General features: G+C 37.7%; 1 pseudogene across 1 annotated transcript in view; it reads right to left on the bottom strand.

The window, feature by feature from the left end:
- Positions 1-497: 497 nt before the first annotated feature.
- The window catches only part of LOC309978952 (centrosomal protein of 78 kDa-like), a 29,932-nt pseudogene continuing 11,470 nt past the window's right edge, over positions 498-18,959 (bottom strand). The window contains exons 7-14 of the transcript in view: positions 16,605-16,740; positions 15,384-15,415; positions 13,823-13,953; positions 4,387-4,464; positions 2,980-3,138; positions 1,985-2,156; positions 1,614-1,662; positions 498-1,058 (exon numbers count right to left, since the gene is read on the bottom strand). The product of the transcript in view is annotated as a centrosomal protein of 78 kDa-like (transcript). The remainder of the gene's footprint in view (positions 1,059-1,613; positions 1,663-1,984; positions 2,157-2,979; positions 3,139-4,386; positions 4,465-13,822; positions 13,954-15,383; positions 15,416-16,604; positions 16,741-18,959) is intronic.

Raw genomic sequence — 18,959 nt, forward strand, 5'->3', positions numbered from 1 at the left:
TAATCCATAAACACGGTTAAGTGCCTTGGTAAATTGTTTGATGCTCTCTGGTTATTGTGAATTAAAATATGTCAATGGCTTCTGGCCATACGATTTATAATAGTTTGACAGTTAACCAAATGGTAAAACTATGCCATTTATTATTCCCATCTCTTTTTACCCCTTACCCTGTTTTGTTGTTTATGTTTTCTCCCACCACAGAGTGTTAGTTCCAGGAGAGCAAAAGCTTTATTTTGTTCACTGCTGAAAGCAATAGCACCCAGAAAAGTACTGTACATATGAAACCCTCAGTAAACACTAGCTGAATGAATGGTGCAAACTGTCACAAGGAAAAATACACCAAAACTTTCATTATAATAAAAAAGTATAGATAAATCTTTCTCTAATGGCTTCCAGTCAAGTATTTTAAAACACCATATGCTATAATAAAAACATAAATAATTTATTAAAATTTGAAGGCAAAAACATAATTTTAAAAGATTTTAAAAGATTTAGACCTATGTTAGGCGTGATGGAATATGGATGCTTTCTGGAAATTCACAATCAGATCCAAGAGTATCACTTTCAGAATGTTCTAGTAGACTGAGTTTACTTTTAGTTGTCTTTGAAGAAACAGTCACTATTGTACTCTCTTTCTTAACAGAAATGTGTTTTTTCGAAGACTCACTTCTAATTGGTTCATTAAGCAAAGAATTATTTTGCCCAATTCCTTTGCTTTTCTGCTTTACAGGTGAGTCAGAGCAGGAATGCAGGTCCTTCCCAGGTTGTTTCTTAGCAGAGTAGTTTTTGGTATATTATGCTCTGGTCATTTTCTCTGAAGAAGACCTGCTATATCTAGGTAATTCCTCTTCTTTTCTTTGACTTCCAGTTCCAGAAATGACGTCTGCTGAAGGAGAACATGTTCTAGCAATGAAATCTTCAAAAGACTCCTGCTGCTGCTCTGTGACTGCGACCCCCAGGTTGTCTTTGGAAGTTTCTAAGGCCTCCTGAGTAGAGACTGGGACATGGAAGGAGTTGACAGGCAAAGGAATCCCAGCATCACCTGTAATTTTCTGAAACTGGAGGGAAAGACAAAAGACAAGACAAAAATTCAGTGATGAACAAAGCCAACCATTAAAAAGTAGAGTTCAAAACTTCAGTGTTACTCTGTGATCTTATTATTAACACAGTCAATTGATTATTCAGAAGATTTCAGAGCCAGTTTTTCTCTTAATTATATCCTGCCAAGTGATTCTCAGCTTAACCTAGCTATATCCAAGGCTATGTCCGCTACATTTTCAGACTTTGGTGACTGGGGTAGTTATTACCCATTTCCTTCCCCTCACTAAAAATAAAACCCTACTCTGTAAGAAAATTAATTTCTTTGCTATCCTCCAGGCACATGTGAACAGTATATAATATGGTTTGTGACCAGACTGTCAGTTCCGAAGACCAGTCAGTTCCCAAGACCAGTCTGAGATTGGCTGAGCTGGGCGAAGGGGGCTCCAAGTGAGGCTGGAGGAAAAGCTGACAGGTTTCCCCTCCGATTCCCATGACCAGGTGAGTCACTGTAATATCTTACGTATCAGCTATGTCAAGATTACTTATTTTAAAAATTATATCAGTACGTGTACCTCCATTAGTGTTCCTTCATTGTTAAGCTGACTGCATACAAATAGAAACCTAGATAAAATATGAATAGAACAGACATTTATACAACTTAAAATTTGGAATATTTTCTGTAATGTTTTCTTTCTTCATTAAGGAGAGTTTGCTTTAACTCATACACTTTCTAAAGAACTTCCAGTTTTCTTATGTACAACAATACAGTATCATGAAACAGGCCCACATTTACTAATCTCAGATTTGGGGAGGACTCCAGAGTCTTCTAGCTCCCGAGCATGTGAACTATTAGAGACTGACCATTATTATTTTCTCTCTGACTTGGTCATTTCCTTTTTGCTAATCACTCTTAGAATCCTTAAGTGCTGTCCTCTCCACTTACTTGGAGATTTTGCGTTGGTCCTGGGGCACTCTGCTTTGACTCTGATTTTTCTTCTTCAAGTGCCTTCTTTTCTTCTTTAGGTGGACTACTAACAGTAGAATTCATCTGGGGATGACCTAGTAAATGAAAATCTGACTGATCTATACCAGCCATTGTGGCCAGCTGCCCAAGCCTGGACCAGAGGAGGAAAGGAGAAAAGATAAAGGTTATTATAATCACAGAAGAGCAGTTTAGATTTCCCCAGACCTACAATCATGAAATACTTCTAAAATCTTAAAAGCCAACATCCTACTCCATACTACAAGCCTCTCTCTCCCCCAAATTCTCAGCCCTTTCCAGATTCATCCTCTAGGAGACATCCCACTGTCTCACTAGCAGCTTCAACATGTACCATGCACCCCGTCCACTGCCAGTCACACCTCCATTCCCACACTTCTTTACCACCTTTCCTCCAGTTTCCAAGAATGTGTTTGTTCCTTCCTTCCCAACACTCAACTCATTTCACTGACAAAACACCACTCCATCACCTATCAATCTCCACTTCCCTCTTTCAGCAAAATTGCTCACGGTTGAGAACCACTGACCTATATCTTCCCTGCAGATTAATAATAATTTTTATGCCTAAGACAAAAATAATTTTAATTCAAACTTATCAAACAAGCAAAGTAAATGAAAGATAGGAAAATTCTTATCCATTCCCGAATATTTTCAATGAAAACTGCTTTCAATTTAGTCTTTACAAAAAACTGTACCTACTAATTACTCTCTACAGGTTACTCTTTTATAATGGGCTCCCCACTCTACCAAAGCAGGCTCCCCTATTGGCATTTCTTAAAAAATTTAATTCCTCCTTTTAAAACGTCAACTATATTACTTATAATTACACTAAATTTGGCTAAATATGGCCACGTAAGTGATGAAAATTGCTCCAGTTCCTCAGCAAACTACCATTACAGTCGCAAAGAGAAGAACGCCATGAAGAGAAATGAACTAACCCAGCATCTTTAAGGAGATCCAAGAAAGCATGGAACTTCTGAAAAGAATTCTCAGTGCTGCCCAAAACACCTTCATCATCCAGGATCATGCTTGTGGACATGAAGGGCTTCAGACAAAGAGAAAGTTACATTTCTTAACTGGGCATTTTCATGTTCTAGCTATAAAAGAAGACGGAAAATGTCTGACATGATTTTTTTCTCATTGTCATCAAAAGTAGTCTTGCCTAGTTTCAAGGAACAAAACTAAAACACTCAAAATGTAATTAATCTGTAATTAACCTAACTCTCCACCAGTAAAGACAGAGACCATTATCACATAATAACCAAAACCCCCAGGCACCCAACAAAGTTTCCTATATAACGCTTAGGTGGTATATAAATAAACCAAAGTTATCGTTTTATTAATGATCTTTCATGAAAGATCACATTTCTAACTGGTTCAATTCATAATGGAGCCTCATTCCACATCAGAAAATTACCTGCTTTAAGTTTCCCTTAAATTAGAAAGTGAATTATATAATCTGATCTGAACAAAACATATTACAACTCTGCTGAATGTTAAGAATTAACTTTAGTGAACAAAATATCTAATGCTTAACGTTTAAAAGTCCTAAATCATACCCAACCCAATTTATTAAATGTACGATCACCAATGTTTTCTTTGGCTCCTTCAAAATATTCACTCCCGTGCACTCTTCCCCTTCCGCTCATCACCTATGCACTTAAAACCCCCTATAAGCTCAACTCCAGTATTTCTCAGAAAGGCTGTTATGTTCATGATGCCCCTTTTGCCTTATATAAGCAGGTGCTCACCACTTATTGAATGAGTGTCCGCCAATCCAGTGGATATGCACTTTGAAAAATTCCTCCCTACGCTCAACCTCTGATAAAGTATATTTAGAACTTTTTAGATTATGCCCTGCTTTCATGCACATTACCTAATGTAATTCTTACAGTATATATTTTTATCTTTCATTGCATTCTTAGAAGTTTTCCAATACCTTAAATTTATTTAAATGATTCACTTTCCTAGTTCATTGCCAGGAGAGTCTCATCATGTCTTTTATGCTACTGTATATATAGTATATGCACAAAAAGTGCTTTCTTGAATCAAAGAATCATGAACAGATCATAAGCTAATGTCATAAAGCGCGTGTGCGTGCGCACACATACACACACACACACACACACACACACACACACAAAACGAGATTTTCATATTTTTAAAAACATGCTTTCTGGAATATAGATCATATGATCACTAAATACCAGTAAATGCAAAAGTCCATATGATACAACCAATTTGCAACATATTACAGTTTTAAAGTTTACAAACTATGTGTATATGGATTAAAATCAAATCGAAATAAAACCAAAACACTCCCAAAAGTATAAGAAATTGTTTACTTCATTGACTCATTTATCAGCCTTAAGTCTTATTACTCTTTCCTCCTTTAACTGCTTTAGGCACTCCTCCAGTTTTTCCTAAACAGAGTAAATGTTATAACTAATTCGTAGTATAATATCCAAAAGCCTTTCCAGCTATAGGACTCATCAGGATTTAGGGGCAGAGCCAGAAGTGAACTCAGCTTTTAGTCTGCTACTGGTAATATCATACCATGCTAGTGAAATGAATTATCAAAATCTATCAAATTAGCATAGTAAAGATTTATTTAAATTCCACTTTTTCCAACATAAATTTGTGGCAGCCCACCATAAAAGGCATATGCGTATAACATAGCAAGTCAGAAATAAATAGTTAAGAACAAGAAAGAAAAGTTCTATTTTTATTTGTGGGTCTCTTTATAGTAGGAACTCCTATTAATGAACATGCTTAACACACCTGAATTGCATAACTGCAGATTCAAAAGCATTTTTTTTAAAGTAATCACTTTATTTTATTTTATTTTTTTTATTGCGGTACACGGGCCTGTCACTGTTGTGGCCTCTCCCGTTGCGGAGCACAGGCTCCGGACGCGCAGGCTCAGCGGCCATGGCTCACGGGCCCAGCCACTCCGCGGCAAGTGGAATCTTCCCCGGATCGGGCATAAACCCGTGTCCCCTGCATCAGCAGGCAGGTGGACTCTCAACCACTGCACCACCAGGGAAGCTCCAAAAGTGATCACTTTTAAAGCAATTTACAGTCAAGCACTGTTCCTGGAGTTCCCTGGGCATTAAATCTAATCATCAAAACCCTAAGAGGGGGCTTCCCTGATGGCGCAGTGGTTAAGAATCTGCCTGCCAGTGCAGGGGACATGGGTTCGAGCCCTGGTCCGGAGAGATCCCACGTGCCACGGAGCAACTAAGCCCGTGCGCCACGACTACTGAACCTACGCTCTAGAGCCCCCGAGTAAAAACTGCTGAGCCTGCGTGCCACAACTACTGAAGCCTGCGCGCCTAGAGCCCGTGCTCCGCAACAAGAGAAACCACCGCAATGAGAAGCCCACACACCACTACGAAGAGTAACCCCCGCTCGACGCAAGTAGAGAAAGTCCGAGAGCAGTATCAAACACCCAGCGCAGCCAAAAACAGATAAATAAAATAAATTTATTTAAAAAACAAACCGTACGAGGAAAGAACAATCACTAACTCCATGTTATTTTACAGATGAGGGAAACAGAGGCAGAGAAGTAGAGTAAGTAGAGCAGCACAGCCAAGGTCACACCACTAAGTAGCAGAGCCACACTGTGGACTCAGGAAGCTGGGTGCCATTCCTGCTCACGGAGGTGGTAGTCTTCCCATTCACCAAGGTCACTGAAATAAAATGAACACTGATAAACTCCCTTAGGAGTTTCAGGAAATAAGACACTTCGGTCCGTGAAGTGGGGACACTGCTTGCAATAGGCAGAATTCTAACAGAGCCCCTAAGACTCCTACTTACGGAAGTACACAAACCTTCCACTTATCCAATCAAACTCTAAATCTAGGTGCTGCAGTGAAGGGATTTTGCAGACGGAATTAAGGTTCAAAATCAGTTGTTTTTTTTAAGATGGGGAGATTATTCTAGGTGGATGTGACCTACTCAGGCACCCCATGAAAAGGACCTGAACTCTTCCTGAATTGAAGTACAAAAGGGACAAGAGGGAGACTCTCCATTGCTGGCTCTGAAGAAGTCCAATGGTGTGGCAGGGAAGGCAAGTGAGAGGCCTCTAGGAGCTGAGACTGTCCCCCGAATGACAGCCAGCAAGGAAATGGGGACCTCTGTCCTGCAACTGCAGAATCTGAATTATGCCAACAAGCCGAAGAATCTTGGAGCCATTCTTTCCCAGAGCCTCTGGATGCTAACACAGCCAGACTGACATCTTGATTTCAGCTCTGTGACCCACACAAACTATGGTGAACATCCAACGTTTGGGTCTCAATGTCTTACACTTAAATTTCACGTGCTTTAACACTCTCAGGAGGGAACGCACATGTTCCCGTGTGTATCTGAGCAGGAAACCCAGTCATGCTGTGCCTGGACTTCTGACCTGCAGAGCTGTGAGCTAGTCAAATAGGTATTGTTTTCAGTCAGTAAGAGTGTAGTAAAAGAATCAATATCCTACTCAACCTCCAGGTTCGTGAACAAAATAAATGACTGTCATTGTTTTAGGCCACTGTTTCGGGGTGGTTTCTTATGCAGCGATAAACAATCAGAATTCCTATACTTATGAAAACAGTACGGTATACCTTTTAACTGCTTTGAACAATCACTTAAAGAATGAGGAACTCTATTATATGCCATCATTGGGAGAGGAACTGGTATCACTTTCTGAAGAGTAACTCTTGGTACCTAACAATAATCCTACATCAGGGGTTTACCCTAAGGAAATCAAAGATGTGGGCAAAGATTTATCTACCAACATGATGTCATAAGATTGTTTATAACCAAACCCTAGAAGAAAGCTAAGAGCCTCCAAATTGGGACTGGTTTAAAGAAAAACAGCTCACTGTCTGAAGGAATGCGCTATGACAAGAGGTCTCAACCAGAGTTAATGAATGGGCTTCAGAAGTTCTACATTCATAATATATCTGTGCGTTTTTCCTGGGAGATGATGCAAAAGCTTAATCAAATTGTCTGATGTAGAAGAGTATTTAGTGACATGGCAAAATATTTTTGGTACTTTTTTAAGACAAAAGAGCAGATTAGGTGTGTGTACATGCAGAGGTGGCTTCTATTTCCTTCAAGAAGCTGTTCATTGTTTACAAACATTTGCTCAATGAACATATATTTTTATATTCAGAACATGTTTAAAAAACTGAGAGTCTAAGAACTTCAAATTCTTTAATGTTCCATTACTAAAGCCAGTCAAGTTTTCAATGGGGAAAAAGGAAAAAAAAATGCAAAATTCCTCTACTTTTAATATGATGGTTTAATCAATCTTCTAATTGTGTTAGAAGTGTTAAATTTTTGTGAAAAAGTGTATCCTCCTCCTACAAAGTATTCATAATTCATGTCCCTTACATGGAAATATGGAACCAAAAAAGTTAGAAAGTAAAATTGCTTGATATTCTATTACTTAAGTAAGACTAATGATAAGGCTTTGGAATAATTTTCCTTCCTGTCATCTGCTCTCCTTCCTCCCTTCTGTACACCGGCTAGGGTGATTTTTCTGGGACAAAGCTTCCATCATATTGGATATCAAATTTTATGTTCAACTTTTCTCCATTTAACATTGAAATCAATCATTTCTCATATAATCGGGGATTCATAACCGTGATTTTTTTTTTGTGGGCTACAAAATATTCCACTGAGTGGGTTTACTGGTTAACCATTTTACACATTTAAATTCTTTCCAACTTTTCAATATTATCAGACAATAACCGTTTTTATGCATGAAAGCTTTTTTCCATATTGAGAATAACGTTCTTAAAATAAATCCATGAGTTTGAGATCAAAGCAAATGAACATTTTTAAGGCTCTGAGGTACCTGTCTCCAAACTTCTTTCCAAAAGATTTCTGAGATTCTACACTGCCATCAGCGATGTATCACTTGGTATATAACCTCTACTATAACTGTTGGCTTACTTCCTCACTTAGAGTGCAAGTTATTTGAAGATAGGGGTGTATTTTATTAAGTGTTTACCCCCAGCACCTGTGCCTAGCACAGCATAGACGGTCAATAAATAATTGCTTAATAAGGAAAATCCCTGCCAATACAAGATGTATGTGTGTGAAAGACAGACTGTGTGTTTTTCTCTAACTGGATAGATGAAAACGTGTCATCTTCTTTAATGTGCAATTTTTTTGCTTATAATTAGTAATTAAATTTCTCTTTTAGATTATATTGTAAAAATTCAGATTCTCTGAGGCAAATGGGCCTGGCACTACCCATTAGCTATATAACCTTGGACAAGTTCTATAACTCTAGGCCTCAACTTCCTCATCCAGAAAATGGAGATAAGCTCCCATATCACAGAGCTCTTGTGAGGATTACATGAGTTAAAACACATATAAAATTAGAAGAGTGCTTGGTACATAGAATATGTTCAATTAATGCTGAATGAATGAACATGTGAATGCAAACAGTAGTGAAGGGCTTAAAATGAAATGGTCTCATCCCACTCCCACATCCAGCACTCAAGAAGCGACCGATTCTTTACGCAGGTTTTTAATTGTAAAATACGATATGTGTACTGAGAAGTGCACAGAACAAAACTGTCAATGTGACAAATAAAAAGAGAATACTCACGTAAACACTACTCGAATCTGAAAGTATTGATACTTGTCAGCATCTCAAACCCCCCCCCCCATATCCTTTTCTCATCACAAGCTCCTTCCCTCTTCCAGGTTAAACACCATCCTCACTTCTTGACAATCCTTTCCTTTAACCTGCATGCATCCCTAACAAAAGAGTTTAGTTTTGTCAACATCTAACTTTATGTAGAGGATCATAGTATATGAAGTCTTTTCTATCTTATTTCTTTCTCTCAACGTTGGTTTAAAAAATTCATCCACATTGCTGCCTGGAGCTCTAGTTCATTCAATTTTATTGCTGGATAGTTTTCCCACTGTACGAATACACAAAATTTATTTAATTTTTGACTCTTAATGGACATTTGGTTTGTTTTCAGTTTGTGCTAATGCAAATCATGGACAGGAATCCTGCTGTACCGGTTATTCTGGTGCCTTTACACAGGGCGGGGGTGAGGGCTGCTGGCTCACAGGCTATTTATATACCTTCAGTTGATGGAGAGTGCTAAATGCTTTCCAAAGTGGTTGTGTCGATTTATACTCCAGTATAAGCAGGGTAGAAGATTCTCATAGTACTTCAGGTCTACAGCACCTGAAACTACCAGACTTTATTTATGTATTTGTCAATCTGATTGGCATGTAGTTTCCTTGGTTTTGACTCACTTTTCTCTTATTACTTAATGAAGTCGTACACTTTTCTGTGTTTACTGGCTGTTTGGATTTCCTTTTCATGAGGTTTACATCAATAGTTATTTTTTATTTATTTTTTTATTACTATTTATTTATTTTTGGCTGTGTTGGGTCTTCGTTGCTGCGTGCAGTCTTTCTCTAGTTGCGGCAAGCGGGGGCTACTCTTCATTGCGGTGGCTTCTCTTGTCATGGAGCACAGGATCTAGGCACGCGGGCTTCAGTAGTTGTGACACGTGGGCTCAGTAGTTGTGGTTCGCAGGCTCTAGAGCGTGGACTCCGTAGTTGTGGCGCACGGGCTTCACTGCTCCGCAGCATGTGGGATCTTCCCGGACCAGGGCTCGAACCCGTGTCCCCTGCCTTGGCAGGCAGATTCTTAACCACTGCGCCACCAGGGAGGTCCAACTATTGTTATTTTGAATTCTTCTCCATTTCCAAGTAATACTCTTACATGACTATTTTCTCACTAAATTGGAGGCATTATCTGTTCACTTTCTAACTTACTACTAAGTAAGGGTTTAGTTCCTTTACACTCTTTCCTATGTCCACACTGCTCTGTAATGTCATCATGAGTTATTCCACTGCTCATGATCTCTTTGACTTGTAGTGATATACTTAAAAACCTACATTGTTGATCAACTATAAACTCTCTCAACGTCACGCTTTGTAAAATGAGGACATTCATACCATCTTCCCTTTTTTCTACCTCCTGTCTACCTTCCAAACCTAGCTTTTACGTTGTCAAAGTTGAAATTTATATTCTGTTCTATGTGCAGTTAAGTCTTCTGTTATTCGAGAGTCAGTAAGGAGTAAGGTTTAAGAGAACAGGCAGAGAGCCTCAACTCAAAGCCTCAATCCAACCTTAAAATAGGTACAGCCTGGGCAAGTTCCTTCCCTGTCTTAGTTACCTGTTCTCAAAAGTGGGAATGGGGCATCCCTGGTGGCACAGTGGTTCGGAGTCCGCCTGCCAATGCAGGGGACACGGGTTCGTGCCCCGGTCTGGGAGGATCCCACATGCCGCGGAGCAGCTGAGCCCGTGAGCCATGGCCGCTGGGCCTGCGCATCCAGAGCCTGTGCTCCGCAACGGGAGAAGACATAACAGTGAGAGGCCCGTGTACCGCAAAAAAAAAAAAAAAAAAAGTGGGAATGATATTAGCACCAACCTCATAAGGCTATTCAGAGGATTAAATGAGTTAATATATGCAAAAACACTTAGAGCCTAATATATACTAAGTACATACTAGTACACAATACATTTCAGTACATACCAACTTAATACTAATACATACTAAGTATAGTTTACTTTAGTTATTAGTGATTACATGCAAGTTGACGATAAAAGCTGCAAACCAAGACAGTATTGCCATTATTACAATTAAATTAATATTGCCCACTGCAGATGTACTGTGTCTCTGTGTACAGACTACACCTTGTTCCATACTGTGCCAGTGTCACTGCCCTTGTGCAGGGTGACCACATACCCCAAGCCGCCTTGGGCTGTTCCAGTTTATACCTGTTGTCCTGATGTTACAGCATTAGAGCGCCTCCTTACACTATTGAAGTGTAAGGAGTTTGGACAAGTTCTGGTTTGGACAACAAATTAGACAGGTGGTCATTACCCCTGTGTGTCACTGAAAAGGGGGACACCTATAGTGTCAAGTTTAAGTGGATTCTTCTCTTCCTCTCCAATAGTACGTTAAAAATCAATGATAGTTTAGTTTGCTTCATGTTTATGTCCATATAGCCTTTTGTCCTCTGGAGTTCAAGTTCCTTCTCCTCTTCCTCTCCCTCCTCCCTTCCAACAGTGCCTAATACCAAGTAAGTACAATATGCCTCAAGGTGTTTCTCAGCTCTCAATCACACAATCAATAGAAGCCTCTCCACTCTAGACTAGCTGCAATCTGCACCGAATCCCCTATTACCTTCCTTCTTGGTTTATTGCCTCATTTTGCTGGATTATTTCTATAAATAGCTTAAGGTGTAGCACAGGAGGTCAAATTTTCAAATTTCTTTGTGTACAAAATATCTTCTTCAGCCTCCACTTATGACTGATAGTTTGGCTGGATACAAACCCCTAGGGTGAAAATTATGTGCCTGAAAAACTTTGGAGGTATCTTTCTAATGCCTTCCAGGATCCATGGTGCTGACAAGTATGATAAGGTCAGATTTTAACTCTTTTTTTTAGGTGGCCAGTATTTTTCTCTCTGGAATGGATGTATCCTCTCAGTATTTTATTCTATTTTATTTTTTCAGTATTTTAAAGTTTCACAATGAAGGGTGCCTAGGTATGAGTCTATTCTTGCTCATCTTGCGTAACTGTTTTCAATCTGAGGCCTGATGTCTACTTTCAGCTGTGGGGAATTTTGTTGCCCTTTGACAGCTTCCTTCCATTTTTTTTCTGGGTCTGGAGTTTCTAATAGTAACATGTTGGATCTCCCAGATGCAGCCTCTCTAACATATTTCTATCACTTTTTCCATTGTGTCTTTCTTTTTTATATACTGAGAAATTTGTTAAATTCCTACTGAATTTATTTCAGCAACCATATTTTCATTTCCAAGAGACCTCTCTTGCTTTCTGACCATTCTCTTTTTAACTAACACCCTAATCTTATTTTATAGCTTTTTTACAGCTCTTTTTAAACCTCTCTCAGGATACTAATTAGGGTTTTTTCTTAAATTATTTTGTTCCCTAAATTGTCCCTTGTCCTACTAGGATACGTTTTCACTCTTTTTCCCCCTCTCACGTTGGAAGCTTTACTCAACTATCACGCAAATGACAGTTATTTTCTATTTAAGAATGAGTGCAGAAAGCTCCCTGAAGTCAACGATTGATTGGTTTCTTATGCAGGAAAAAGCGGGGAGTAACTGTAATAGGATCTCCCCCAAACACAATTTTCTAGGGTGTAAAAACTCACACTAGCTGCCCTAGTTCTTGCCTGTTTCACTGGTTTCAAAATGAAATCATCTCATCTCAGGAGTGTGAGGGCGGGGCTGGGAGTCCACTCCTCCAAACACAACCCTTCAATGAGCTCCCCTATTTCAGTCACACTTTTAACTAACTCCACCCTCTCTCCTACATGCGCATCTGAGCATGGGCCTACTTCTGCAGGTGGGGTCAGAATCCTCCTCAGTTGCAGGTGGTCGCTGTGCATATTCTAGGTGATGCTTTTCCTCTGTCCTACTGCTTCAGTTTCACACTCTCCTACTTGTCCTCCGTCTTTCAAAACTATGTTGAAATCTCTTGATTCTTGTGGGCTTATATACTTAAACACTTTGATACCATCATTGTAGTGTCTTGTGAAAACGGAGAAGAGCTACAAGGGTTCTCAGTACCTTCTGAATCTGCTATTCTGTGGTCCAGTGTTTAAACTTCTTGGTCTTCCCCAGTGTCTATCATTGCTTTTAGAAATACAATCTCCTGGTCTATTCGTGAAGGAAATGAATACATCACATCTAAAATGACAAGGAAGGCGGGTTAGATGCTCTAGGGTCTTGTCGTACTCTGCCATTTACTAATAAACCACTACGTGCTACAAATTGTAGGTGCTCATTTATAAAACGAAAGGGGGTAACCCTACACGAACTATAGATTTCTCCTACTCTAACATTTCATAATTTTCTAAGTTCTTTTCTTAAAATTTCTCTATATTATCATTAATTTTAATTAAAAAAATAAAAATCTTAACTTTCTCTTTTGAAAATCAAAGAGTAATTCCCATAGTCCTACAATAATGGGATAATTAGTTCTGAAACCTGTCAAGTTTCATGTTTCATATGAAAAGAAAATCACATTAAATAATTTTTAAAAATTAAACATGAACTCTGTAGCACAAAGACAAGGTCCCCCCAAATGGTGTTCCTTTATTTACTAGAAATGTTCAGCTCTGCATTAAAGCTGAAAAAAAAAGAAATATATTATTTTTGAGGTACAAATATTTCTTATGAAAATCAATTTTTCTTTTCTGTCCATACAAACAAAAATATGGAATGGCATTAGAGGTCAGGTTTAGTTGGTAATAGAATGTAGCTTCTTGATATTTTTTATTTTAGGAAAGGAGAATATCAACATCAAAACTTTTTTTTTACTTTTATTTAAAATGAGGCCATATTTTCCTCTTATAAAAACAGAGTTCAGCTAGAACTGTCAATTTCCTCATCTGTAAAACAAGAACACTGAATCAGCTGACTATATTCATTCAGAACTCAATTTCTTTATCGTATGATCACTAAGGTTCTCCCTAAATCTAATATACTAAGGTTCTAAGGAAAGGAAAATATATTACTAACGACATGTTTTGATTTTTATTTCTTAGAGTTCAAATGTCCACCATTCACCTTGGTCTAAGCTTAAGGAACCATTCAAGGGGATACAATGCAGATGGGAGGGGAAAACAGAACCCTCACACAAGCTGTGGCGTGTTGCAATCAGGCTTCCATTTGAAAAAGAATCTTCTCTATAGCTTTAAAGTGATAACTTTGTACCTGCAGTGCTTCTTGTTTCAAACGGATTTTCTCTGGCTCTTCCTGAACACTTTCTGAGGAATCATCGACCTCTTCGATTTCTGAGGAGGAAGGACTCTCTACTGTCACAGTCACAGGAAATTCTGATGGACCTGAGTGTCTGAAGAAGAAGATAGGAAATCACAGAGTTGTTACACTAAAGTGCAAAGAAAGAGACAAGATTGTAAAAAAAGATAACACAAGCCAGATCCAAATATCCAAATATTAGAGAACATTTAACAAAAGTGATCTGAGGTATCATTATTTATAAATGTCTCTCACTGCTCCTTAGTCTAAAACAGGCAATGACTAAGTAAAATTACAGGAACTTATTTTTGCTATGTTACTGTCCAGACCTCTGTTGTACATGGTTAGGATTAGTAATGGGAATTGCCCATATTATTTTATTAAGTTTCTTTCACAGAAGCCAAGTGAAGAGCCAAGGTAAACATTTTTTCTCAGATCAACTTTATACTGCAAATGAAAAATTTATTCTTCACCATCAGACACAAACAGTCTGGAAGAAAATGTAGTTTTTCAGAGGAAAATACATCAGTAAAGGGACCGATGAATAATCAGAAAGTCAACATATCTAAGCTGGGAATAACAGACATTAGAATTTTAAAAAAGAAATCACATACACATACACAACTAAAACTAACCCATCAAAAATTTCATCTTCTCACCACACTTAAGCCAAAACTAGGGTAACAGTAATACAATTCTCCCATCAAGATTCACTGCCACTGCAATGTTGTTCAATAGGACAGTTCCAAACATTTAAAACCTTACCTGGCCACAACCCCATAAAAGTCTACAGATCATAAAGAAGTGTGCTGGGATTATATAACCACGCAGAAGACATGTCACTAGGACATCATTTTGACAACAAGCAGCAAACCCTGCAGCACAGGAAAACCGTAACAGGAGAACGAGGTGCTCTCTGGGCGTGCAAGGGCAGGACTGACACCCAAGATGCTCTTCTCTCAACCTCAGCAGTGGTGCCTTTCACAGAGCAACTATGCAGTCTCCCAGAACCACTGGGAAGGAGAATCTGATACTGACAGTATTAGCTTGCCATGAGGCCATAAGCGAGGGAATGTGTGTGGCCTTGGTGAGAGAGCAGAGGTTTGGGAGATGTTGCTTTATATTGGCTTTCAGATCAGGAATTTGTATATATAGCCCGCAAACAACGTTTCTTGAAAACATGTGAACATTCTTCAGTATGAGAGCTCCATGTGAGGGGGTCAGAAATGGCACTCAAGTTCGTTTCACTGGGTAACAGCTGATTTGCGGACTGGAAAACAGGCTTCCTTGTTTACAGGCATAACCACAAGGCTGCCAGTTGTGTGCCAAATCCACACAACTACACAGTTGCATTGGGAGAGCGACCAAACATGTTTTACATGGATTTATTTCAGAGAGGGAAATGCTTCTTGTAAGGCTCTGTCAGTTTAAAAAGCAAGGAGAATGACCATCCACCTTTCCCAATTCAAGTCCTATATATCATAAATATGATAGCTAAACACCAGCAACTGATTACATATATCACGAGCTTTGATGAATGGAAAGCCCCTAAAAAGATATCAACAAAACGAAGTTAGATCTTCATGTAAATACATCACCAGTTAAACCCAGTTAATACAACTATTTAGTATTATGTACAGTATCCACACAGAATTGTGTATAAAAATAAATAAGCTCAAAACAAGGACCTGGAGGGCTCTGCTGTGGAGAAAACTGAACAGAATTCAGGTGACTGGCTCGGTAATAACTCTCTGAACTGCTGAGAGGCCCCTTCAGTTCCTATGTTCAGGATGCTTGAGATTTCAGTCTCACTTCTTTAAATGGTGATATTAATCATTCTCTAATTTACCACCCTGTGTGAGGAGGATGGACGTGAGATTAAGTGTCTCAGGAAGAAGATAGGAAACCACAAAGTTGCTAAACTCAAGTGCAAAGACTGGGGATTCAACACTATAGTTTATGCAACAGCAATTCACATTACCATTTGCAAAACAGTAGTCGGTTGTCCAATGGGGATTATAAACATCCATTTAACATGAGCAACTGAACAGATATTTTACACAGTAACTACTTCAAGTACTATTTAAAATCAATTCTCTTTGTTTTCTTAAGCAATTGTTAATCCCCAATTTCGTGAGTACTACCAAGTCAGTCACTTGAAAATCATCTAGAGCAATCTATTTCACTTAGCAAGCCTAAAGCTATAGTTCAACCATTTTATTTACTGTTCTGTGACAAAAATTACTATGAACAGCTATCCCCTGGATAAGAAATCAGGTAAAGCTAGTTTGACTCACTAAATCTGATTTACTGAGTTAATAAGCCAGTTGTTTTAGAATAGGTCTAATGCATAATTTTCATCCATTCTGTATTAAACTATTTCCCCTGTCTAAAATGTCTTTTTGCCCATTCGTACATATCCAAATTCCTACTTCTGTGCTGTAGGGCTTCACGCAACTACACCTGCCTTTAATGAAACTTTTCTCACATGCACAATTGGTGATAATTTTAGTCTCCTCAAGACTCCCACGGGGTTAGCTCTGTTGTGACACTTGAGAAACAACTTGAAACTCCCAATTACTTTTTGTTTTTCTTCCTTAAAGGGCTCATTGGGCAGAAGCCATGTGTGAGTTATCTTTTTTCCTCTATAGAAAGCACCAGAGACCGCTCACATAACAGAAGTTCCAAAATAAAGACTCTGAATGATTGAAAAAGACAGGGAATGCAAACACGTTACCTGTTGCTTTTTGCATGTTCTGCAGTACGCCACGGCTGGAAACCAGACACACCAGGTGGTAGAGGTTCAGGACCATAACATTCTTTACCAGCAGAGTGTTTCCTTCCATTACTTACAGGTTGCTTTGTGGCCAAGCCTATGTTTGACAAAGCATGAAAAGAAGGAATCAAGATGCACCAAAGGTCTACAGAGCAACTGTCACATGTGTACACTTTGAAAGGAATCAAACAGGCACTTGACAATGATGCCAAGGCCATTAAAAAGAGGATCGTTTTGTACAAAGGTTTTACATAAGCCAGCATTTTTAAAAAATATAAGTTCTCTACAGTAACAAGTTATTTTAACTAAAACAAAAGTATTGAGATGTGCAGAAATGCAAAAATAAATTTTTAAAATAATCCCGAAGTATGATACATTTTATGTATTATGCAGAAACACTCAAGTTTACTGAATCTTAGAACACCTTTGGCATTTCTGAATCTCAAGGACACAGAAACACAGATACACCCATGACTTCTGCCAAACAGAATCTTCAGAATTAGACCAAAATTTCAATTTAAGATGAATTTTTCTATGTAAAAACAATAAAAGTTATAAGGCTGCAAGTTGCTGGGTGGTAGGTGAATCAATGTTACTCTCCTATAAGCCTGTCAACCTTCACTGCTCCTTTGATTTCATACAGAAATCACACAAAAAAACAAATGAAACCCACTGGATAAAAGAGTGAAATGTGGAGACTTATCCTATATTTCAGTAGTAAAGAGGCAAGTATCTTTATATGAAATATTTGGTTGCAAAAACTAGACCTACGTGTTAATATTTTATTTAGAACAAGCCACATATTAAAATTTAATTAAATATTTAAATATTTATATTTAATATTTAATATTTAATATTAATATTAATTTTTATAAATATTAAATATTTAATATTTAATATTAATATTTAAACATTTAAATATTTAATTTGACATCATAGGTTAAATTTAACATCATAGGTTAAAATGGTTATATTTATCCTTCAAAGCTACTATATTTTGTGTTATTTTATTTATTTATTTTAATAGATCTTTATTGGAGTATAATTGCTTCACAATTCTGTGTTAGTTCCTGTTACACAACAAAGCAAATCAGCCATATGCATACACATGTCCCCATATCCCCTCCCTCTTGAGCCTCCCTCCCACCCTCCCTATCCCACCCCTCTAGGCCATCGCAAAGCACTGAGCTGATCTCCCTGTGCTATGCTGTTGCTTTCTACTATAGTTTAGCAGCATTAGGATGCAGGGTAAAATGGAGTGTATGTGGTTATATAGGACAAATATTTCATAGAGTGTAGCTTATTGATAATCACCACACGATCCTGTGTGATTTACATGCCTCTTAAAAATATATAGGCGCTCAGTTCATTTTGTGCTATTTTGTTGTGTTTTTTAACTTAATTACGGTCAAAAGAAATGTTTGTATGCATGTGGTTTGTATGTGTATACCCTTCCTTTACTTTCAGAAACGAATGCAAATACATTTGTATTAAAAGTTTTTTAAATTACACTTTTCTTGTTAGGAGATAAAAAAAATTTCTAATAAAAGTTCCCATCTGTTTTTAGGCATACATCATGACAATATAAATGTGACAGAATTCACACCATTATTTCACCCTACACTCACCAGGATCTAGGTATATACCCAGATACTGATTGGCTTACCTCTGTGTCTCCAAATAACTGAGGCAAATAGAAAAAAAAAAGCCCAAGAAATAAAATTACTCTTAAAATAGCTCAATGAGTTTGTACATTGCAGTTATATTTCCACTTTGTTTCATCATGCTAAATAAAAAAAAACGTTTAACTGTGTTCTTCTCATTCCATGATGCCCTATTATATACCACCAGGTACTAATTTTACAGAATTCCTAATATACATGCTTTATTAATATATATATTTCCATTTCTAATATCATAGCAAAAGTCAACTTAGCTATTTTAAGAATACTGTACACGATATAAATTTTTAATAATAATATCTAATTAGTGTGATACCACAAATCTTAACTTCTTTGTATGTACTATTTGATTATTAAAATATCACTCTCTTGAAATAACAATTGGCAGACAATCATAAGCTTTTTTTTGACTTCATAAACACTCTTAACAACTTATTTAATACACTATTGTCCAAGCAAGTTGATTAACAGAGAATCAAAAACATACATCTTTAAGTAGGAAAAAAAAGCTGTATTTATGAAGATGTTTACAATAGTTTATTTTAGGTTATTTCCAATTGTTCACCAATTTAAAAAATTGACCAACTCAATGAAACCTTGTGAATACAATGTTAAAAAGTATAACTATGAATCA

Source organism: Leucopleurus acutus, assembly GCF_964270905.1.
Source record: "Leucopleurus acutus genome assembly, contig: HAP1_SCAFFOLD_358, whole genome shotgun sequence".
Classification (NCBI taxonomy): Eukaryota; Metazoa; Chordata; class Mammalia; order Artiodactyla; family Delphinidae; genus Leucopleurus; species Leucopleurus acutus.